Below are 24,075 nucleotides of genomic sequence, written 5' to 3' on the forward strand. Positions count from 1 at the left end.
AATGCAAAGAAGTGAAGGTGAGTTGGAGTCTTGAGTTTAGATTAATCATGCTTAGATGTAATTTTAAAAAAAGCAAACTTTTAATTGTTCTTACCAAGAGCCCAATAACTTCTGTAGTAGGAGAAAAAGTATCAGTGGCCATAACACATTTCACTGCCTTAGTGGACTAATGTTTTACTGTGAGGGCTACCTATAGATGGCACCAAGAGTAAATACTAGAGGGGCTAGACAGAAAAAACCCTTTTGAATCCAGTGTACTTGAGCTTCTGAAGAAGCAGTACTCAACGACTTTCTGATTATTTTCCCAGTGTTACTGTAGTTTTATTAAATTTTATGGAAAATAATTTAAATCCTTTATCCTACCTAAGCTGACTATAGAAACGGGGGACTGGATTCAGAAGATATTAGCTTAAATGGCCTTTGCCTTAAATTCTGTCTTTCTAGCCTGTTCTAGGTGTTGTGACAGTTCTGAAGATTGAATGTCTTGCAGCACTGAGCAGCAGCATCACAAGGCTCTCTATTCCTGTGTATGCTGCTGAAGAAGATGGAGGGCTAGAACACTGTCTCAGATGATTTTCTTTCCCTCAGCTTCATCCTGGTTCTCCCAAAGCACAAGCAAAACTTTTCTGGGGGAAAACGAAGGGGTGCTGAATTACATCAGGGATGGTCCCAATGCTGTACTATTTCTTTATGTGACCCTGTGCAGTGAAATGTTCTGAGACATACTGGGAAGCAAAATTAGCCTTTGAGGCAGTGTGACCCTTGGTTTCTGTAATTAGTACATGCATCACTACCATTTTGCTGTCAGTCTCTTTGTCTGAAGCGGCTCAGCATCCCCAGTCATAAAGTTGCAGTGCCAACTGGAAGCATCATCAACATTAATAATGTGTTACTCTTCATCTTCAACTGCAAGTATAATAACCAAGCAAAAAAAAAAAAAGTCAGCAGGAACTGAACAAAGAGTTTGTCCCAGTGTTATTCACCTTTGTAAGTCAAAGTAACATTACATTAAAGTACAGAGAAGTCAGGCTGACACTAGAGCAGGACTCTGGAGATTAGTGCAGAGATGAAAAGTCCATATTGTACGTTCTGTCTTAGGTAGGGCAGAGAACAACAGTATTAAGCCAAAATAATGTATGAGATACAGAGAAATAAAATTTTGCAAGGTAGCTAGTAACTACTTCAATTTTTAAATTTATCTTTAAACCTGAAATTAGATTGTTAATAATGATTTTCTTGTTATGCGAGTTGATAAAGGCCAGAGGCCTTAATTCAGCATAGGACTTATCACCACTTCACTCATTCTCATGAAAAAGCTTTTTATTTATGAAATTCGCAGAACTTAGATTTTTCTAGTTTCCTTAGCCTTTGCTAGGCTCTCACTCTTTCATTCAAAACTTGGACACTTATCATCTTGAGTGCCATCACATGGCACTTATAGGATGGTTGGAGGGGTCAGACCCAGCCAGCATGGATTTAGGAGGGACAGGTCCTGCCTGACCAACCTGATCTCCCTTTCTGACCAGGTGACCCGCCTGGTGGGTGAGGGAAAGGCTGTGGATGTTGTGTACCTGGACTTTAGCAAAGCCTTTGACACTGTCTCCCATAACATACTCCTGGAAAAGCTGGCAGCCCACGGCTTGGACAGGAACACTCCTGGCTGGACGGCCAGGTCCAGAGAGCAGTGGTGAATGGTGCTGCATGCAGCTGGGGATCAGTCACTAGTGGTGTCCTCCAGGGATCTGGGTTGGGCCCAGTCCTGTTTAATACTTCTGTTGATGATCAGGATTAGGGGATTGAGTCTACCATTAGCAAATTTTCAGATGACACCAAGTAGAGAGGAGTGTCTGTCTGCTGGAGGGGAGGAGGGCCCTGCAGAGGGACCTGAACAGGCTGAATCAATGGGCAAAGCCAACAATATGAGGGTCAACAAAACAAAGTGCCAGGTCCAGCACTTTGGCCACAACAATCCCCCCTGTAGCAGTGCTACAGGCTGGATGCAGATTGGCCGGAAAACTGCCCAGTGAGAGAAGGACCAGGGGTTGCTGATTGTCAGCCAGCTGAACATGAGCCAGTGTGCGCCCATGTGGCCAAGGAGGCCAATCGCATCCTGGACTGTATCGGCAATAGTGGCCAGCAGGAGCAGGGCAGTGATTGTCCCCCTGTACTCGGCACCGGGGAGGTTGCACCTTGAGTTCTGTGTTCAGTTCTGGCCCCTCAGCTTTGGAAGGATGTTGAGATGCTGAATGTGTCCAAAGAAGGGCAACAAGGCTGGTGAAGGGTCTGGAATAGAAGTCCTGTAGGAAGTGGCTGAGGGACCTGAAGCTGTTTAGCCTGGGGAAAAGGAGGCTCAGGGGAGACCTTACCACTCTCTACAACTCTGTGAAATTAGGATGTAGCCAGATGAAGGACAGTCTCTTCTCCCAGGCAACTAGCAGTAGGATAAGAGGACAGAGTCTTAATCTGTGCCAGGAAAGATTTAGATAGGAAGAAGTTCTTCACAGAAAGGGTGATTTGATACTGGAATGGGCTGCCCAGGGAAGTGGTGGAGTCCCTGGACAGGGGGACTGGACAGCCTTTCCTTAAACACCTCTGTGCCTGGAGGTGTTTAAGGAAAGACTGGATGTGGCACTCTGTACCATGGTCTAGCTGACACGGTGCTAGGTCATAGGTTAGACTTGATGACCTCAGAGATCTTTTCCAACATTGTTGATTCTGTGAGCCTGTGATTCTGTAAAACATTTTGGAAATGAGGTGAATGGCCATGTGCTACCATCCTTCTGGAGGGAGGTCACCTTCTCAGACAGATTTGTGTGTATAGGTTGCACACCAGAGATTCAAAGACAAAAAAAAAAAAAAAAAAAAAAAAAAAAAAAAAAAAAAAAAAGACGAGATTGAGGTACAAATCTTTGAATGTATCTCGTGCAGGATAAATTTTTGACATTGCTCATCAACTGTAGTTTTTCCAAACACTTCATCTCTTAAAGTGCCTCAGAGTATATTTTTCTTTTGATGTTGGCTTGAATACTGTTTCCATTGTACAAATAAATTTTCTTTCCTTCTATTTATTTCATATCATTGGACTTCAGGCAACAAATTTTCTGTGCAAGAGGTATATACATAAGGAGTTTTTAATTCTTTGCTATCCTTCTTTCCAAGAGTAAGTCTCAAATACCTACCATTTGGGGGGCGGTTAATACTCTAGTAAAGCTTTATTCCTTTATCAAACAGCAGATTTTCTGTTTTTTCAGTTTCAAAAACCTTCCATAAAATAGGTTTCAAATACAGTGCATGGCAATGCCATTTTGGTTGAGTGCTGATGCAAAACATACAATCTATAAGGCTATTACACTGCTAAAGCCACATAACTTTCTTTTATAAATTAAATATTTTGTTTCCTAACAGATAAAGCCTGACATGGCATGTGTCATATTCTGATAGTACTATGGTACTATATCTCAGCAATTTTTAAAATAATACATGTACTGTGCTGTAATTATTTTGAACATGTTTAACAAAGTTGAAGACACTGTTTGCTATTTATGGGTATTATTGCCTTTATTCTTCTTAACTGGTATTTTATAATTTCATTCCAAATTCCTTCTCACTGAACGAATTAAAGTTTTAACTGTTTTAATGTAACGGCAAGAGAATGTGTAACTTCCTAGCCATGATATCTAACTTTTGAGCTGTACAAATAAGGTGAGTAGCACTAGTGATATCAACTGGAACCATGAAATTATGTTAGTACCTCCTGGTGCCTGTGGCGACACCAAGACACCATGGGCATTTTGTGTTTGGGGAGTAAATTAGTTTGGATAACAGAGCAAAAAGTGAATTCTCCTTATCTTCTACAGAGCCGTTTAGTCCTAACTTCTCTCTCATTGATACAGTTTTACATAAAGTATTACACACTGTGTGTCTATTTTTCACACATTTGGTTATAAATATATAACATTATGGTGGAATGGAAAGGAAGTGTTATTGTTTGTACTTTAAAATTTCTTATGTAAATTCCATCTATTCCTTTTTTATTATGCTCCAAGCTGATACACAGTTCTTGTTATTGTTACCTTTATCTTCATAAAATTGTATATTTTTATATTCCAATATTCTCTTATACCATAGAGCTGACTCTAATTTGTTTCAGTCTTGAATAACAAGGTATTAATTCTTAATGTATGGGGATGCTCTGGACTTATGAACTTATTGCCATTTCTAAAATGTGTTTTTCCAGAAAAGTGTCAGTGTCTTTTGATCTGATAAATAATACTCATAGATTTTCTCTAAGTCTAGAAGTCATGCATATTATAGTCATGTAATAATATCAACATTTAAACAATTCATTAGTGACCTTTAATTTCTTGATACGGCCAGCATCTACTTTATGAGTTTGATTATGGTAAGTTCATCAAATTAAAAATATCTTCACATTGAGAAAGATATGACGCATTTGGCACACAGTACTTTCTATGATTTTTTTTTCTTTTGTCTTGGATATTTCGCTTAGGTGGATCAAAGCATCTTTGTTATAGAAGAAATTATGAATATATTTGATGCTTGTATCTCCTGATAGAGCAGCAGATGACAAAATGTCTGGCCACAGATAATTTTTCATGTCTTCTAGGCCATAGCAATTTTTCCTTAATTAAACACTCAGCAGGAAGCTTGCAGTTTCTGTGTGTTTTATGCAAATCCTGAATTTATAAATTACCTGCCATTTTTAGGTGAAAGAGAATTTAGTAGGTTTGTGAAGTAGTTATCTTAATTAAAAGGAAAAAAATACTGCATGGTAACTCGGTTATTTTCCATGTGAACTTCATACAATTTTAAATTTAAGGGAAGGAAAAGCATAGTTGCCCTTACTTTAGCATGGAGGAAAATAATTACAGAGACACTCCAATAAAAACAGTAAAAGCTGTGAAGGATGGGGAAAGAAACTGGAAAAGGCATAATAAGAGAAATAGCTTCAAAATGTTAGGTTGCAGAGAGTCAAGAAAAACCAGGCAAGCAAACACTTTCTGCAACAAGCCTTGTGTTCAGTGCTAAATGCTTCCTACCTCTTCACTGCCTCTCGGCTTCATTAATAGTACCAGCTGTCAACAAGAGACAAACACCCCAGAAAAGGCCTTGCCCTTCTGAATGACTGAGATTGACTTGTTCATGTTTTTCTCTAGGATGCTCCACAGTCTTTCTTATCCAGGTCCCAGAATGTTTCAAAGCCCATGATGTGCCCCAAAATAGAATGTTTTGTGTGAATTGGTGAAAGGTATTAAGGAATACAGCTGACTTCTAAAATGGTGTTTCCATGCCATCATCCTGTTCAGTGGAAGACTACCCATGAGCACACCACCACAGGCTCTTGTTCATGATTTCCTGCCATGATGTTCAAAGTGAATCTCCCCCCAGGCTGTGAGAGCAGGGAAAATCGCCTCACTGGGCTCTATGCTCTCCTTACTTGCTGCTTTCAATTGCCTTCCCACAGTCTAAATAATTTGGTTTAGGCTTATGAAGTAGTGTGAATTAATCTCCAGACTGACTTTATTTCACTACTTAGTGCTAAACAGTTGGCAAAAGAATTGTTTTTTTACTGAAGCATTCCTCATTTTCTCATTGTCTTCAGTAAAATGAAGGAGCAGAAAAGTCAGCATGATTATCACTTATTTACATCTGCTTGAAATTCTAGATACTTGATAACTCTACTTGTTTTACTGAATATGAAAAAAATCTTTTCATTAAAAAACAGCAAGTTTTTGATTATTATTTCGGTACATCTTGCCGTATTAATGCAGTCTCTGAGAATATGGTGGCTGTCACATATTATCTGCTAGAAGGCTGTATTACCTACAGCTATAAGTAATATAATACTCTGTAAGTTCTAAGCAGATTCATCTCTAGGTATCCTTTGCATAAATATTTCAAGTTATGGAAAAGCTTATATAAATGGGTGCAACACTTTCTGCTTATATATTTACTCCTGGAATGCATATGGCATCTATGTGTGCATTCCAGTGTTGCATAAACATTTACTTGTTTCAGACTTTTCAACATAACCAAGTGTAACTTTCTTCCAGGATTCTGCATTTATTTGCAATTATTTTTATTGTTAGAATAAGTAAAGGCTAAACTGGATGCTGTCTAAGCCATGTAGGCCTATTAGAATCAGTTTTTTTGTTCTCCAAAACAGCTCCAGCTGACATGTATGAGGTATGCTGCATGTGAGTGAGCAGAACTGCTCTCCTGAGGTCACAGAGAGCACAAAGCAGTTTGTAAGTGGAAGAAACCCAGCATGTGCCTGTGCAGTTAGGTGCTTTTAGTTTAGAAATGAGCAGTAGGCATCACCTTCCTCATCATGGAGGAAATTTCAAAAGTAATTTACACAAATGCCTGCTGAATAGGTCTCAAGATTCTTTTAGGCAGATACAATTGCTTGTATTCATGCAGAAAGCCCCTGTTCTCTGTCATGCCCTTGATTTTAATCTCCATAACATCCTAGCTGGGAGAAATTCTGTCTGTAACTAGCAAAGCATAAAGGCAACTTAATTTATGGAAACTAGACCCTATCCACCAGTTTATGAACACACCCAAAAGACAACCCTTTTTGTCTGGAGGCCAAAGCAAGGAGACAGTCTTCCCTGAGACATAGTGTTGTCAGCTATATCAAAGTTGTTTCAGAAGGCATGAGTTAGAGAAGACTTTAGCCATTCTTCTTATAAATGTAGACAGCGTGGAAAGGTTCTCATTAGGAGGATTAAATTCCTTACTCTACTAAGACATCCTGAAAAATGTGTTGCTACTTTTCTGTGCCCACTCCCAGCAAATATTTTGAATGTAGAGAGTTTGAGGTCTTATGTGGGTCAACACAATGTAATTTTTCACTTTCCAGTTTATGGAGATAATGTCATCTCATAAATATAAGTTCTTAGACCAAACAGTCACTCGGTAGTTTCCACTAATATTTTTTTACCCAGTGTATCAGCTTGGTTTACTGATAGCTTTTATATCCTATGAGGGCAGCTACTAGAAAAGCTTAGAAACAGATTTTGAATTTAACACTTGTGGGCAAGGTGTAAAGGCTGACAGACAGCTCAGCATGGGCCAAGACACAAGCAGAAATTCTTGCACAATGTGTTACCATGAAAAGAAAGGAGACAATAAATTTGCATCACAGCATGGGAAGAGGCAATGACCAAAATCTGTTGGGATCGCTGAAAAGGGAGAAGAAAATATTATGGTGGAGCACTCTGTGCACAGAAAAATAATGATCCATTACATCAAAGTTACTTGTGGTTTACTGGGCACATAAATGTGGGGTGAAGGATATTGTAGGTATTTATGTGTATTGTCACCCTTAAAGAATAAAAGAGGTGCTGTAGAACAGCACCCTGCTTGGGGAGGACACTGCCCTGTTCATAGCATGCCTCTCCCTTCTCTGGTGCAGCTCAGCCCTGCTGCTCCCTGATGGTCACTGGAGCCAGCACCCAGTACTCAAAGCAGAGCTGGAATTCAGCCCCTGCACCCATGGGCTGGGGTGCGTGCCCTTGGGGGGCACTGAAGGTCTGGCACTGCAGCCTGTAGGTGTTAAGCAGGAGATGGTGGGTCTGGCTTCCAGGCTGAATTGAAATAGCAGGGGATTTTGGGGGCATTGGGATTTTTGGGGTGCTAATAACCTCTTGCCATGTTTTGAAGTGGAAAGAGGCAATTAGAAGGCAAACTGGATTTAAATAAATACCCTACTGTGGTTCATGCTTACTGCACTGTAAGTAGTAACATGGTCTCCAACAGTGCGTGCAGAAAGGGCAGTAGGTGTTATTTCTTCACAAAATATTGTTTCATTTCTTTGAGGACACACACAGAGAGATAACATGCCAACAGAGGAGAGGAATAGTGTGCTTGAGTGTTGCTGGGATTTTTGTTTTTCCTTTAGGGAACTGGATTTACTGTAAGGAGAACAGTGACAGGAAAGTGACAGGAAAGAATAAGGGATTGATTGAGAAGAGGGGAAGAAAAAGACGGAACTGCAGAGTGAAAGAAAGTGTGAAAAGGATGTTATTTATATGTAGCATTGCTAAGTATTAGAATGAATGCCTTATTGACTGGAGAATGTTAGAAGTTTAAATAACTTAATTGGTCTGTTAATCATTGTTCAAGTTGCTTTCTCTTGGGTGTATATAATATTGTTTCTTGGTTTTTGCAGGAAATATTCTACAGGTAGAATGTGAGGCCTTTAATATTTGCTATGGTAATATGTGACTATACTTCATAACTTCCTATTCTACAAAATCATTGTATCTGCAATAAAACTGATGGAACAGATGCACTGTGTGCTTTTAGGAGGAAAAAAGCCGAACACCAAAACCACACCTAACCAAAATCAAAATTACACCTCTATCCTTATCTGATTAAAAACCTAAACTGAAACTCCAGTAGCTAAGCAGTCATGATTGTCCAAAAGAATTCCCTGAAATCGATTTAATTTGTACCTGATATGACTGCTGTAGCAAGAGAAGATTAATACGCCTGTCACCTTGAAAGGAATGGTGGGTGCAGTCATTAACAGGTGCCTTTCTCTCTTTCCTGGTAGCATCAGTGCCTCATACACCTTTCTGAACGTCAGATGCCTTCTCAGCTTTTTCTCTGCTCTCTTTTTTATCCCTCAGCCTCCACAACTCCCTTCTGATCAGGTTAACTTGTTTTCATTTTTGCAATCATTCATCAGTTTATTCTGAGTACTTCTACAACCAAACAGAAATCCATTATATCTATATAGCAGTTAAATCTCAACCAATAATTACTCATTAATCTTGCTGGAAATACACATTTTCTTCAGCTCATTGCCAAGGCACAAGCTTGAGGAAAAAAAAAATGAAGTATTTAATCAGTTTTTTAAAGTATGTTAATGACAAATTCTGGCTGACAGATTAAAAAATTAGATCCTCTGCATCGGGGTGCATTCAGTTTTTAAAAAGTGATTAACTATATGCCAAGCTGTCAAAGAAATTTTGCATCAAAAAAGAGGAGTTGTTAATATTTTGTCTCTATCCAATGATTTTATAATATCAATTTTAAATATACATGGAAAAAAACAAGTCAGCACCATACAGTAATTTTCAAAAAAGTGGAGTTTTGTACTATCAAAAGAGAAGCCTGAAACACCTTTTATGCTCATTCATACCATCCCCCAATTTTTTCTCCCATAGGTTTGACTTTAAAAACACTTCAATTTTTCCCTCTAAAATTTAGTTACATCTGCTACCTAATTCAATTGAACACAGATTTTGGCTTTTCTGTCCTGAAGAGCTTCTTCTTGTTCTTGCTCTTCCATCAAACCGTGGCTGCATCCTGGGAGACTCAGTTTTCCAGTGCAGCTGGATTTGCTGACACAGGTAGGTCATGGCTTAGGTTGATTAAAAGTCCCATACTTGCTAAATAATTCAACTTATTTTATGGCTACTTGCTTAATACTCAGTTTCTGTGGAGTTGGTAAAGTGTCTGATAAAAAGTCAAATTGATTGTACTACTTCTCTCTGTTGAACTTCTGCTGCTTCCTCATGCTACTGTCAGTATATCTTCACTTCTGATTGATTTTCTTAATTCAAAAATTAATGCAAAAAAGTATTTTCTAATGAAAAGCATGTTTGTCAATATTCTCCACTCCCTTTATGGATTTCTGTTGTGTTGTTACTTTGATTACCAGCTCCTGACCTGTTTATATTCTGGTTTGCTTGAAAGCCAGAAAATTTTCATTCTCCAAAAGTATAGTTTCATTTTAAAGATCTTTTTGAGACCAGAAAGCAGCCTCATGCTACCTGACCTGTACCATTTTTTATATTCAGAAAGAGAAGAAACACAACCTGTTGTGAGCAGCAAGTCTTTATTTGTGGTCAGAGATGAATTCCCAGATAAAAGGATATATTTCTTCTTTGCCTTGTGACACAAAGTCAGACTTCAAAAGCCTTCTACTTGTTCAAAGTGACATGGAGGCTGAAGAAGTGATACTGTGTAAGACTGTATATGACACACACCGCTGCTGTGCACTTGTTCTGTGCAAAGTATTGAGTCTTGAACTCTTTTTAGTTTGATAGAAAACCCATCATAATGTTTGACTATTACAAAGCTTCAGCATCACAGACGTTGAACTTTTCTTGACGCTTGTATACATCATACAAGATGAAGCAAGTGAAGCTGTGTTACAGACATTGTTCTGTGTTGTGATGATGAATTGTTTCTGCCACAGGTCACCACACCAGCCATGGAGTACATGGCTGTAATAACATATTTTCACATTCCATTTGTTATTTCTAATATTGATTGATCTTTTTCCAATGCACCCTTGGACTTTCTTTGCAGCAACTTTTTTAAATGCAGCAACTTTGCAGGATTCCTCTATTAAAACAGTAATTACTAACTAAAAAAGATCCTATCATTCAGGTGAAAATAGCCCACATTTCCCAGACCTCCAAGATTTTACACAGTTGAACACATCCTCTCATTAATTTGGTTTTCTAGGATTCTGTATTCTTGAAATGAAGTTTAATAAGGATGCACATGTAACAGAAGCACCTTCCCTCCCTGCATTTGTTAAGGCTGTCCTAGAAGGATGTGAGCTCAAACTCTGAACTGGCATCAAATTTGAAAGATCAAATTTTGATCAGGAAGTCTTTACTAACAACTTAATGTGAGGGAAGTGAAATTGGTAGTCCAAGTAGAGACTGGTGACAAGTGGTGTTCCTCAGTGATTGGTATGTGGACTGGTGTCATTCAGCATTTTGTTGGCAACATGGACACTGGGAGAGCTCCTGACCCTTATCAGGTTTGCTGATGACACCAAGCTGAGTGATAAACAGAACAGAAGGAAGGGAGACCTTCCAGCAGGACCTAGACAAACTTGAGAGATGAACCTTTGCAAACCTTATGAATTTCAGCAAGGCCAAGTGCAAGGTGCTGCCCATGGGTCAGGGTAATCCCAAGCACAAATATAGGCTGTGTGGAAAATGGATTGAGAGTTGCCCTGTGGAGAAGGACTCAGGGGTATTGCTGGACAACTGTATCCTGAGACGCATCAAAGGAAGCAGAACTAGCAGATCAATGAAGGTGATTCTGCCTGTCTGGTCTGCTCTTGTGAGACCCCACCTGGGGTGCTGCATCCAGCTGTGGAATTCTAAACAAAAAAAAGACATGGACCTGTTGGATTGAGTCAAGAGGAAGGCCTTGAAGATGCTCAGAGGGCTGGAGCACCTCTCCTATGAAGACAGGCTGAGAGATGGGGGCTGTTCACCCTGCAGAAGAGAAGGCTCTGGGGAGACCTTATAGTACCTTCCAGTGCCTGAAGCGGGCCTACAAGAAAGCAAGAGAGGGATTTGTTACAAGGGCGTGTAGTGACAGGACAAGGGGAAATGGTCCTAAGCTAAAGGATGGCAGGTTTAGATCAGATATTAGGAAGAAAATTCTTTACAGTGTGGGTGGTAAGGCACTGGAGCAGGTTGCTGAGAGAGGTTGTGGATGCCCCATCTCTGGAAGTGTTAAAAGTCCAACATGGATGGGGCACTGAGCAATGTGGTGTAGTGGAAGGTGTCCCTGCCCATGGAGGGGAGGGTTTGAAACTACATGATCTTTAAGGTGTCATCCAACCGAAGCAATTCTACAAATCTATGATTCTTTCTTCTTACCTTAATGCATTGTATTCTGCATTTCTGGGTATCTAGTGGATTTTTCTCATGTTGTAAACAGGCAATGAAGCTATACTGGATGACTTACCTAGCAGTAATCCCTACCAGTGCACCAATTTTCTTCTGTTTAAACTATAGATGTTCAAGATGAAATATTATAAATAAATTGCAGGCTACAAACTAGTTTCATCTGTGCTTATTGCAATATAGCCATAAATGCATATAGATGGTAGAAACACAATATTCTTTTGAGGGAGAATTTCCTCAATTTCTCCTATATTTTCTGCATAAGTCAATAACCAAAAATTGAAAATCCCCAGCATCATGGCTTCTGTGTCCTGTTTTCATGCTTGCATTAAATCTTTATGATAGTAAGGAGTAATATGGAATACAGAATAGCACTGACCATTGAATACTGCCTATGAGAGGTGGGTGATGTGGGTTTCTTGAAAATAAGGTTATCTATCAGATCCCATGGTTCTGACAGCGATTAATCATCAACAGAAAAAACATGCTGATTACACTGTGGAATAACCTACTTATTTTTTGCCCTTTTTTGTCCCATCCCACTTCTCTAATACAGTGCTCAGAGCAGCATTCTGTAACAAGGCTCTGCATAGCTCAGGTAATCTTGCAGACATTCATTTTCTCTCCAAGAAACTGGGATTATATTCAGCATGCCTTCTGAAATTGTTTTGCTTTCTACTCTGTGACTTAAAAGTGGCTCACATTCTGCAAAGTTCTTGCTGCGTGTTAAAAACATTTAACAATAACGTTTTCTTCAAAGCTGCTACAAAGTAGTAGGAAATGTCTCAGTAGTTCTTTTAACAAAACTGGTTAGCAAACAAGCATGTTCTCTTCTTGCTTTCTGCTACTGAATTGGTTATTCTCCCAAAAAGGAAAACAGTAAGTCTTAAAGATTCTGTGGCCTGTAATATTATTTTAAAATAATTTTGCTATCACTTGGTGTTACAGAACATAAAGAGCAAAAGTTCGAGGAAATAAATACTATCTACTACTATCTATTAGACCCTGAAAAAATCTTTCCTCATTTATTATGCAAAAAAAATTTCCATGCTTATTCAATGTGTTTGAGCTTAGTATTTCATGGAAGAAAAATTGTAGGGATCTGCAAGGCCACCACGGCCAGTATCACACAAACCCTTTGCTTATTCTTTGAGTGGTCGCCCCCACAGGGTTATCAAATCAAGAGAGAATATGAGTGAAATATAGTAAGAGATTCTAACAGATGGCTGAGGTTCTGAAAAACATCTGAAGTTTTTCAGTACTTACAGGACTATTTCACGGTAACTTAGTGTCCCAGACCAAAAAATTCCAGTGGAGAAAAAAGAAAGATTCTGGAGTAATCTCTGTCTGCATATGCATAGATTGTCAAGCAGAAGAACAGCAAAGTGCCCCCTAGAAAGGTTTTAAGAGGAAAAAAACCTACCACAACTCAGTACAGAAACTACTTCAGTAAATATCTTTACTTACTTTATTTCATTTAAATGAAATAGTCTTATTTCTAGCTGGTACAGCAGTTCATCCTGTGCATGAATGTTGGCTCACTACACACATTAAGGATAGCACAAGCTGACCCTTAACTCTGGCCCCTTAGTACAACTGCCTTGAAATGTTTACAGATGCATCTTTTCAGAAAACTTAGATTTCAGTACTGATGCTTTTCATTCAAATTACAATGAATCCACCTAGGCACTACACTCCTGATGTTTGGAGATGTTTTAAATGATTATTGATGAGCCAACATGAAAAGAAGGGGAATGTGCATTTGTGTAGATTAAAGGGAGGTGTGGATGTTAGCATAAAAACACTGAATTGTGGTTCAGAGATAACCGTTCATGTGTTGCATGAATGAAAGAAATATCATACACCTGATCTCCTTTCTCAGCATTCCAACTAAAACACAGTTTTCCTTTTATTCCAGTCATTCAGGAATAAATTATAGAGCTCCTTTCTGTTTCTTTCTGTTCAAAGTCTCAAAGTTTGCACAGCTTCAGCGTACAATGAGTCAAATAACAACAGAGCACTTAAGGACTTGATCTGTTTCAAGTATGTAGGAATTTCTGTGATTCAGAAACAGTAGGTATTCTACCCATATACAGGAAAAGTATATGGGTTTGAAATGGGAATAATTTTCCTCCCTTTCATCAATCAGTTTTATGAGATGGGATCCCTTTATATAAAGATAGCAATCTGCACAAGTGTCAAATGATTGAACAACTCTTTCATGAATATGTGGCAATCCATTTTAATACCAATCATTGATTTTGGCAATGAGCATGAAATCCCTTTGAATTGTATTGATAGGTTAAAAATTTCTCTATTAAACATACTGCAAAATGGTCTGTGTATTCTGCACTGCTGTAATACATACAATAACTTTATAGTACCTGTTCTCTTATTTTTTTAACAGAGCTTTCCTGAGGTGGTGCATATTAGCTCATTGAAATGAAACAGGATGGCCCTTCACAATATTTTAATAAAAGAGAACATATACAGGCTGCTATGTAATTAACTATGCCTTTGAGATATTCTTGCACGTGGAGTAGATTCTTTTCCTATTAAATTGCTATTTACTCGTGACCTTTAATGTATACTAAATGGTCTTCTTTCTACATCCTAAGCAATGCTGGAGAATAACAATAAACTGTTGTATTGCTCTCCTTAAATGACACTTACAGCTTGGCAGAGTTACAAGGAAGCTGGTAGGTTTGCCATTCAGGAGCTAAAATAAAGGACTTATCCGTTGCTCCCAGCAACATTTTACTTCCTTGAAATTTTAGAAATACAATTGTGTTTTAGAAATACAATTAACTGTTGGATTTTTCCCCTTCCAAAAGTTTCTGGGATAAGTAACTGATTGTGTCCTTTATTGTTATTATTATTGTTGTTGTTATTACTATTATTATTTCATTGGCCTCAGCAGGTGTTTAAAAAAGATTTCTAACACTAAACCTCTGAACCTGCTTTGGTGCTATCTGCTTCTTCCCTCCCTTTTGGGAGGGAGCTGAGGGCAACCCCTGCACCTGTGTCAGCCCCAGGCAGTGCACACAAACCCAGGCAAGACTGGTAGAAGCCAAGTCAGCTACTTTTTTGTCCCTTCAGACCCTGAATTGCTGTTTTTCCTTCCTCAATATGTATGCTGTGTCCTGTCGAATCAGGGAAAAGTGACCTCAGCTTCATTATGACATTTTGAGAGAAGGCTAGTGAAGTGTGCACTGAAATTTTATGATTCCCAATCAGAAGTGGTGAATATTAATGATAGGGGGTGTTAAGTACATGGTCACAGTGGTTAAGAGAAAGGGGTGGCTCTATGTAAGTAGAAAGGAGCTGGTTTCTTAAGATCTGTATTGAATATGGAATTTTAAGAAAAGGCTAAAATGCAAGCCTCTAGTCCAGTCCTGCAGTCTTTTACCTAAATAGTGGCAGCAAATAACAAAGGTTTTGTGCAAGGAATTCTTTTAAAATTAAATGGGTATAAAAATGACATTAAAAACCTTGGGAAAGGCTCATTTTGGAGTCTAATCTGACAGTTTATTCAAATGATGTATTTGAGTATGAAGCTTAATATTTATGTGAAAGGGAAGGCTATTTTGCCTGACAGGATCTTTGTATACAAAATAATGGAACATTTGTTTTCCACCAGCATTCAGATCACAGAGGTGTTGACCAATGGAAATGCGTGTACTGAATAGGCAGTTTAGCAAGAAATTCTCAGGAGCAAGTTAAATCTTTTTGACTTCAGCAGAATAATTGAACCACTTTAACATTTGCACCATGCCAAAAAACACCACCAATCTTTTATGGGCATAATTACACTTATGGGTGTCTTGCTGGGGGTTGTAGAAATTTGTCATGAATATTGATTGAGTTTTATTTCCACATTTGGCATCTTGATCCTTGACCCAAGAGCTCTCAGACTTCAGGGTGCACACAAAGTCTTGTTGCATTCAGCAGCAGGAATGCTGTACATAGATTTGTTCCCAGCAAAGTGCTTTGGAGCCTGAGTTGTCCCCACTGGAGGTGAGGCCACGCACTTGTCCGTTAGCTTGTGACCTTGCCACCTATTGCTTTGCACACATCTAAAAATTCGAGTGTAAGTAAGTTTTATTTTTTGGATGGCTGTATATTTTAAAGTTTGACAGCTTCAGGTCATACAGTCTGCAAAGTAGAAGTTTGAAAAAAAAGTTTAAAAAATAATATATGTCCCAAAATGTAATGTTTTGTATTGTAGGAGACAGATAAGACCTGTAAGACTCTGATGTAGAGTTAAATTCATTCAGTGTGAAGTTCTGCTACGCATAGAATCATAGAATATCTGAGTTGGATAGGACCTACAAGGAACATCAACTCCTGGCCTCTGCACAGGACAGCCCCAAGACATCACACCACGTGCCTGAGAGCATTGTGCAAACGCTTCTTGAACTGTGTCAGGCTTGATGCTGTGACAAGTCCCTGGGGAGCCTGTTCCAGTGCCCAAACATCCTCTGGGTGAAAAACCTTATTCTAATATCCAACCTAAACCTCTGACACAGCTTCATGTCATTCCTTTGGGTCCTGTCACGGGTCACTACAGAGAAGAAATCAATGTCTGACCCTCTGTTCCCTTCATGAGAAAATTGTGACTGTAATGAGTTCTCCCCTCAGCCTCCTCCAGGCTGGACAGACCAAGTGACCTCAGCCACTCCTCATGGAGCTTCCCCTCCAGACCCTTCACCATCCTTGTGGCTGCCTTTTGGATACTCTGTAACAGCTTAATGCCTTTCTTATATTGTGGCACCCAAAGCTGCCCCCAGCACTGGAGGTGAGGCTGCCCCAGCTCAGAGCAGAGCAGGACAATCCCCTCCCTTGCCTGGCTGGTGATGCTGTGCCTGATGCCCCCCAGGACAGGGTTGGCTCTCCTGGCTACCAGGGCACTGCTGGCTCATGGTCAACTTGCCATGGACCAGGACCACCAGGGCCCTTTCCATGCCGCTGATTTCCAGCCTCTGGCTCCCCAGTCTGTCCATACACCAAGGCTGCCCCGTCTCAGGTGCAGAATCCGGCACTTTCCCTAGTTAAACTTAGCAGAGTTAGTGAGTGCCCAGCCCTCCAATTCGGTCACTACTAGCTTATCGACTTTCCTCAATTAGAAAACCTAAATGACTATACCTATGTGTGAAGACTGATCTGCACTCTGGCGGGGAAAAAAAATAAAACCAAAAAATTACTGAAGACGTGTGTCTGGGCCAGTGGCAGGGCCAGGGGCTGCAGCCTCCTCCCGGCTCCCGGCCCCGTGTCGCCGAGGGCCGCTTCCCCGAGCCGCTGCCGCGATCGCTGCGGCGGGGGGCGGCGTGGGCGGGTCCGGCGGTGCCGGGGCCGCGGGGGGCTCGTCCCGCCGTTGCCATGGAGCCCTTTGTGCCCGCGGAGCGCCTCCCCCGGCCCGCCCGCGCTGCCCCCGGGCCCGGCAGCTGCCGCCGCTGCCCGCGGCCCGGCCGCGCCCCGGCCCCCGCCCCGGCCCCCGCCCGCCTCAGCGCACGGCGGCGCGGGCTGCCTGCTGCTTTCGGCCCCGCGCTCTGCCCGCCCTGGGAGCCGCCGGCCGCGGCTGTCCCCAAGTTTCTTTTTGTAAGTGTTCAAAGGAGAAGGGGGTGGGGATTAAAAAAGAAGAGTAGAGCGGCTTGAGCCGCCGCTCCGGAGGGGAGGGAAAGTCGGCTCGGCTGTGAGAAGACTTCCCAGGGCGCAGCTGAAGTGATTCAGGAGATTAATTTACAAGTGGGCGACAAAAGGTAAAGTCTTAAAGATGGATCGGTTGTGTGAGATGGAATGGGAGCTTTTGTGAAAAGGTTTATGACTTGTCTTAAAACGTCACTTTTGAATGTCTTACGCATGTTTTTCGACTTCAGCATGCTGTAAGTCTCTTATTCAAGAGCAAATAGGTAACATAATTGGCCACATATTAGAGTTCACGCTAAAGGCAGGAAAGTAAATGTTACTCTTCAGTATCTTATTTCCCACAAATGCCTCGTGTTCTTATTCAGCAACACTTGACTTGACCGCGGTTATTTGTTGGTTCGACCCGCCTAAAGCAAAACTTTAAGTAATTCCACGGAGTTAAATAATTCGACCAGCCGGTCTTCCTTGTGCAAAAATGTATATTCTGTAGATGCGTGCTTTCTAGTTTGAAGACCTGTTGCTTTGTACTTTCACCCTAGAAAATGTTCTCGGTAAAATACTATACACTTAACTGTAGTGATAGCTCTCTTTTCAAATTATGGCCTTAAGTTGGTGAGAATGGGATTTGCATTTTTTATAATTATATTTAGCCTTCCAGACTCTGCTGAGCTTTTCAGGTGGATTTTTTTTTTTAATGCATCAGCTAATTTGAAATTCATTACAGATAGTAAAAATAATGCATGGTTATGACCTGCTAGTTTCATCTGGTGCTGCCCAAGTCCCAGGGAAATGTGACTGACTGTTCAAGGGATTAAATAAATGAATTTCATGTGGAAGTTAGTTGAGTGGAAAAAGTCCCGACAGTCTTCTTTGACACAGATCTTTATATTCGTTGAGGTAACACTTCAATAGTTCGATCTTTTGACTGAATAAGTGAAATACGTAAAATGTGAAAACAAACCACCCTCCCACATGTCTAGGACTTTCTACCAACAATAAAAAAGGAGACTTTTTAGAGCATATTGTTTTTATGTATTTTTCCTGACTCAAAACACTGCAGGAATGTCTTAATGTGGAGTAATACTGTTTACTAGGTGACTGCATGAGATTAAAGGAGTAAACGTGTATCCTCCCAAAGTCCATAAGGACTGAAATACATGACTTGGAGGGATTTTTTTTTTCTGATATAGTTCGTTTTTATTAGTTAAAATACGAAACAAAAGCATTTTCTAGATCAAAATGATATAACTACTCAATGTTAAGCTAAGTGCTGAGGTGTTTTGTGGTGTGGTGTGCGTTTGGTTTGTTTGTCTTTCCCTTTTTTTTTTTCTTCTGGTAATCTAGGATATTCATCTTTAAAAAAAATCTTTCTTCAGGTGTTGCCATCTTTATTATACCAATAGAACTACTGTAATTACTTTTAGATCAAATTTTATTTCACAAAAGGTTTAGTTAAACGAATTTAACATTTGACTAGTCCTCAGTAGTTTTAAGTGCTGTGTGCAATTGATCTAAGCTTTTTCCCACTTGATCCAACTAGCCATTTTAACTAGTTTCTACAGCTAGACTGATTTTAGTGAGGCTGCTTAACTTGTTCTGTGGTATTTTTCCGTTGATTGTAGTGTCTTAAAGCATGCTCATTTGCGTGGATTCTTTCAGTAGCTTTCTAATTTCAGACAGTTTAATTTTAGTGGCTTCTGAAGTCGTGTGCAGAAACTGAGTACCTTCTTCCTCTCTCTCCTAAGATGTGCTGCATAAAGGCCCCAGTTGGTCTTAACGGTGGGGAGAACATTAAAGTGACTTAAAAACACTCATGAAGTGCTCATGAAGCCTGTGGTGACAGAGCAGTACCTGAAGTTGTTACAGCAGTTAATTCCAGTCTCCTTTTCTAAAGTCCTCTGAGTCAGGTGTAGAAATAAAAATTCAGTGAAGTTCCTAATAGAGTGTGCTCTCAGTGGAACCTCCTGCGGTTGATAAATATTTCAAGAAGCTGAAAGTTAGTGATACATTTTAAATGCACTGCTAAGCTGAGATACTTCATGGTCCTTTGCATACACATTTGCATTATTCATTTGTGCTGTGCAGGTAGATAATGGGCCAAATCTATCTTTGGTATTACTCCACTGATTTCTGAGTAACTGAGCTGATTCAACCATATGTGTACATCTTGCTTTTTGGAAGTCCAAGGCAAAGTAGGAATTACTTTGGTGATTTTATTATACAGGTAAGACTTGTTTGTATACTGACTATTCATGTTCAGTAGCTTAAGCATTTCTTCATTAAGGTAGTTGTAAGTGGAAGGTATAATTTATTTTTTCTTCTTTTTCTGAATAAAACCCCATGGTTAGTGTTTTAGTTGCTGAAGTGACTGAGAGGTGATATATCAGCTTTCTGTCACAGGTAAAAGTTCATCCTAATAACCTACTAACTTAGAAGTTCTTGACACACTTCTTTGTACCGTTATACACTCTGTTTGCATGTTTTACATAGCCTTCCATGCCTGGGTCCATGATACTGATGTGCTGCATTTGTGGGTATGCATGTATACAAACTGTTCATATATCTCTATTTTAAGTAACTAGGTACTTGCTATAACTTACAATGCGAGGCAGAGGTAACAGAAAATTGAAAGCCTTGATCTATCAGCATGGACTAGATTTAAAATGCTGACTGAGCAGGTCATCGAGATGGCAGAGTGTATAATGCATTTGATGGAAGCTACTATCCCTACATTTAAATTTGTATATGAAAGAGGTTATTGTTTGTGGGGGAGATTTCTTTCTTTCTTTCAGTAGATAATGACGTTGTAGACATTTTAATGACAAATTTAACTATTTAATTTTAAGATCCGGAGAGATTCTTTCAGAAGACCCTTAGCCTGGGGTGCATGCTATTATGAATACTTTCTGCCAGAGATCAAGGCCTTTGTGTGGCATTCTGAGAATGCTCATTCCAGTAATTGGCTTTTGAAAAAGCTAACCTGAAAATTAAAGCAGGAACTTTGTCCTCCCAGCTGTGAACACATGAAAAACATCTCTGTGAGTGTTGAGTGTTACAAAAATGTGCAGTTTTACGGAATTGGAAGAAAAAGTAGGTGGAAACACAATGTGTGTCAGTCAGTTGAAGTAAGGCTCTACTTAATACACCCTGTGTCTAACGTTTTCTAATGACAGTGTGCACAGCCGAGTCATCCAGCAAATGTCCTTCCTTTTATCGCAGCACAGTGGAGCAAATCAGAACTTGGGAGTCAATAAGAAAAACACTTTTACATTTAGGATGTTGCCAAGAAATTATCACTATTGTAAGTAATTCTTGTTAAGACCAGCTCTAAAAGTTTTATTCTTAATGGAATGAAACATGTTGAAGGCAAATAACATTTGTAGCTTTAGCAGTTGTCAGGAGAGGCTAAGACTTGGGACAACTCTCTCCTCTGTGCCAAGGAATTCTGTAAAAGTCTACTGAAACCGTAATAAGCATTTATTGACAGTTTCTTCTAAAACTATAAGCAGAAAAATATTGTCTTTTTGAATTGTTGAGCAATTACAGTAAATTGTTTGGTGATCAGCAAACACTCTTCATGTTTTTGGGTTTTTTTCCTAGTTCTGGCATCAGTTTTCCTGGTAGCGATGAATACTGATTTTTAAATTTTTTTTTTATTTCAAGAAAACTTGAGTTCTTTTAAATAGTATTATCACTGATTGAGTGTGCACTGTGTGTTGGAGATATTTTGATTGTGTAATAAATAAATTAATAATGATTATTGCCATTCTCTGAGCTTTGTACAAGTGTTGTGTAAGGATATCTTCATGGAGTGGTACCAAGCAGTCAGTTTGGAAACTGAGGGCGGAAGATGCCTTCGCTTTCTAGTAGGTACAGGCTCTCATTCTGGCATATGCTCAGGGCTATTTCACCTGCAACAGGTACCCATTCCTTGTGATGTTTGCATTATGTTTGTTGGCTCAAAGATGATGTTGATTGCCATGGTGGGAAAAGGGCAGGCTGCTTGTTCTATTGGATGGCCCAGAAGACTATAAATAAGTAACAGCATCTCTTCTACAGCCTTGGTTGTGCAGTTGCTCATTTCTATTTTGTGAACCCAGTGCACAGCTGGAACTTGTATCAAACCTGAAGTCTAAGAAGCTTGAGTTTGCTTTTCTGTGTTTCCAACTCTTTCAACTTTTCTTAACTGACGGAGTTCATGAATGTGTAAAAGGGACATGGTAAAACGTGATACAAATCTCTTACACAGAGGATTAAAATGACTGCATCATCAATAATATCAGAGGGGTGTTGTTGACTAAAATGTAGAAAACAATATAAAAGTAAAGAGGTAATATAGCACGCTTGTAGTGTTTTTGCAGTTAATTTAATGGCCATTGTCAGAAGGGTCAGTATTTTATTGCTGAGCCCAGTCTACCATGAATCTTTTAATCATGCTTTTATCTTTTAGAGTGTTGGAAACCATTGGTTGTCACAAGATGGTAGTTAAGCAATAGAAAAGTCAGCCTGTTGCTGGAAACTAACTTGGAAAACCTAAAACATTCTTCTAATGCAAGAAATGGTTAATTGACAATAGATAAAGAATTAAAATAGAAAGATAGCAGAGATTTTAAACAAACAAACAAAACTCTCCAAATCCCAATAAACAATTAGGCAATTTTCTTCGTGCTACATGTCTGCCCTGCCCTGATTTCAAGTTAGATTTCTTTTGGCTCCCCAGTTGACTCTCTCAATTGGCTTTTTATGTGATAAAAAGTAAATAGTCCAATTTCAAATTGAGAGTCAAGCGTGCAAATGGCTCCATGACAGCTTTCTGTGAGGAGCGGGTTCTCATCTTTGTCCTTGGTCTATGCTTCATTTCTCCATCTCAGTCTGCACAGTGGCTCTGTTGTTTTTCATTGTCTGTCTTTCTGTGGCGTTCAAAGCTATTATGTGTTCACAGCTCTATACTGCTGAGCTATGACTCTTTTTAAATAATTCCCACCTAATTGATACTCAGTCACATGGACAAAGTCCTTCAAAAAAAGCTCCTGTCAGCCCAGTTCCTGCCATTAGCTGGGGAGAGAGATGCTCCTCAGTTCTCATGTGAAATTGTGAGCCATTAGGGAGGGAAGTTTGTGGCTGCTGAGTCAGAGGAAATATTTTTAGTGATCTGTTTCTAGCACTTTTTTTTTTCCTAATGAACTTGATGATATTCAGTCAAAGCCAGAAATTCTCAGATGGTTTAAAATGAGATATCAAGATCTCCTGAAATTAGTGGAATTTGGCTTACTTATCAAGAGGTGGGTCTGTGTACAGTTGCCTTATAGTTGTGGAAGTTGCCCTTGTAGTTGTGGAAGACTTCCCTGAGCTGATAGAATTCGTAGGTTTTGTTGTGCTCTTGCTGAAACTATTACACAACTGCTTTAAGTAACTTCAGCCATAGTAAACTACACCACATCTTGGCATATCCTGTGGAGGAGGTGAAATGCCACCAACTTTGTCTGCATAAACTGTATTTGAAAGAATGCGCTCAGAAGGATGCAATTCAAAGAGGAAAGAAAATAATGTATAAGCTGCAAAAGCCCTTGGGCTTTCCTAAATAATTGTACAGCTTCCTCACCATGTTTGTTCCCCTCTAAACAGTCATAAGGGTACACATTGCACTGAAAGGGTGTGTGCTTGACATTCATCAAGTTTCAAACACTGATGTATTTTGGGTTTAATTTTAACCAAGCACAGATGCCTAAAAAGTCATTTCCAGTAAATGATTTGCTGGTGCTAGGATCTGATGAATAACTTGCATTCTCTAATCTATTAATTGGGCAAACTTATAGAAAAGAATTTAGAGCAATTTTATTTTAATGTAATTGTTTCTGTATGAGATTAATAATACATATAAGTATTGAGTAACCCCAGCATTAATCATATTTCCTTCTTCATAATTCTTTTTCTGCCTCAGTTCACTGTAAGGCTATATATGCTCTGGTCCAGCAATGATTTGTGATTTTCATCACAAATAACAGAGACTGTGTATTCAGTACCAAAATATTAAATGTACTGAAATTTTAGTTACAGAGATGGAGAATTTTCCTTTAGCAGTAGCATAATGGAGTGAATAGATTTCTCAGTCATTTTTGTCATGTGAGTTACTTGCATCCACTTTTGAGGAGGTCATGTTATACCTCCATTCTTCCATTACTGCTCTTGTGATGTGCTAGCAATCCATGGTTTTGGTTTGATTTGATTTTTTTAGGTTTTGGTGGTTTTGTTTGTTTGTTGTTTTGTAGTGGGTTTTTTTGTCGGTTTTTGTCTGTGTTTTTACAACTTGATTAAATTTTGTTTCATAGATGAAATAACTACTGTTTTCAACATTCAACTGTAATGTTGTTATTGCTCTGGGTACCCTATGTACTTTGTTTCTGATAAGTATTTAGCACCAAAAAAGTTAACTGTTTTCTTATTATACCTATAAGTGGAATTTTTCAAATGCCATTGGTCCTCTTAAATAAACTTCTGCAGTTAAAGTCCATGTACATACACATACAGTGCTGAATTATATGAAGAATGTTATCAAAATTAGCCATGTCCAAATTAGTTCTGTATTTAAATAGGAACTTTACCTGGAATATGGATCTATATACTCTCTCAGTGCTCTTTGCACAAGTTGCCTGTCTTTGAAGAGTGGCATTTCACACAACATTAGTCCTAACAAACTGTTATTTTCACAGTATCTTTTAGTTTGACAATCTGT

At 39.3% G+C, this 24,075-nt stretch overlaps 1 protein-coding gene across 5 annotated transcripts in view; it reads left to right on the forward strand.

The window, feature by feature from the left end:
• CTNND2 (catenin delta 2) overlaps nt 1–24,075 on the forward strand; it is a 630,539-nt gene that overhangs the window by 198,406 nt on the left and 408,058 nt on the right. Inside the window, exon 1 of one of the 5 annotated variants that reach the window (XM_088170951.1) lies at nt 17,315–17,455. The exons of the other annotated variants lie outside the window; for them this stretch is intronic. The gene's annotated coding sequence lies outside the window, so the exon portion shown is untranslated. Of the gene's footprint in view, nt 1–17,314; nt 17,456–24,075 lie in introns of those variants that run through there. 5 annotated transcript variants of the gene reach the window in all.

Source organism: Sturnus vulgaris, chromosome 1 (genome assembly GCF_052056855.1).
Source record: "Sturnus vulgaris isolate bStuVul1 chromosome 1, bStuVul1.hap1, whole genome shotgun sequence".
Classification (NCBI taxonomy): Eukaryota; Metazoa; Chordata; class Aves; order Passeriformes; family Sturnidae; genus Sturnus; species Sturnus vulgaris.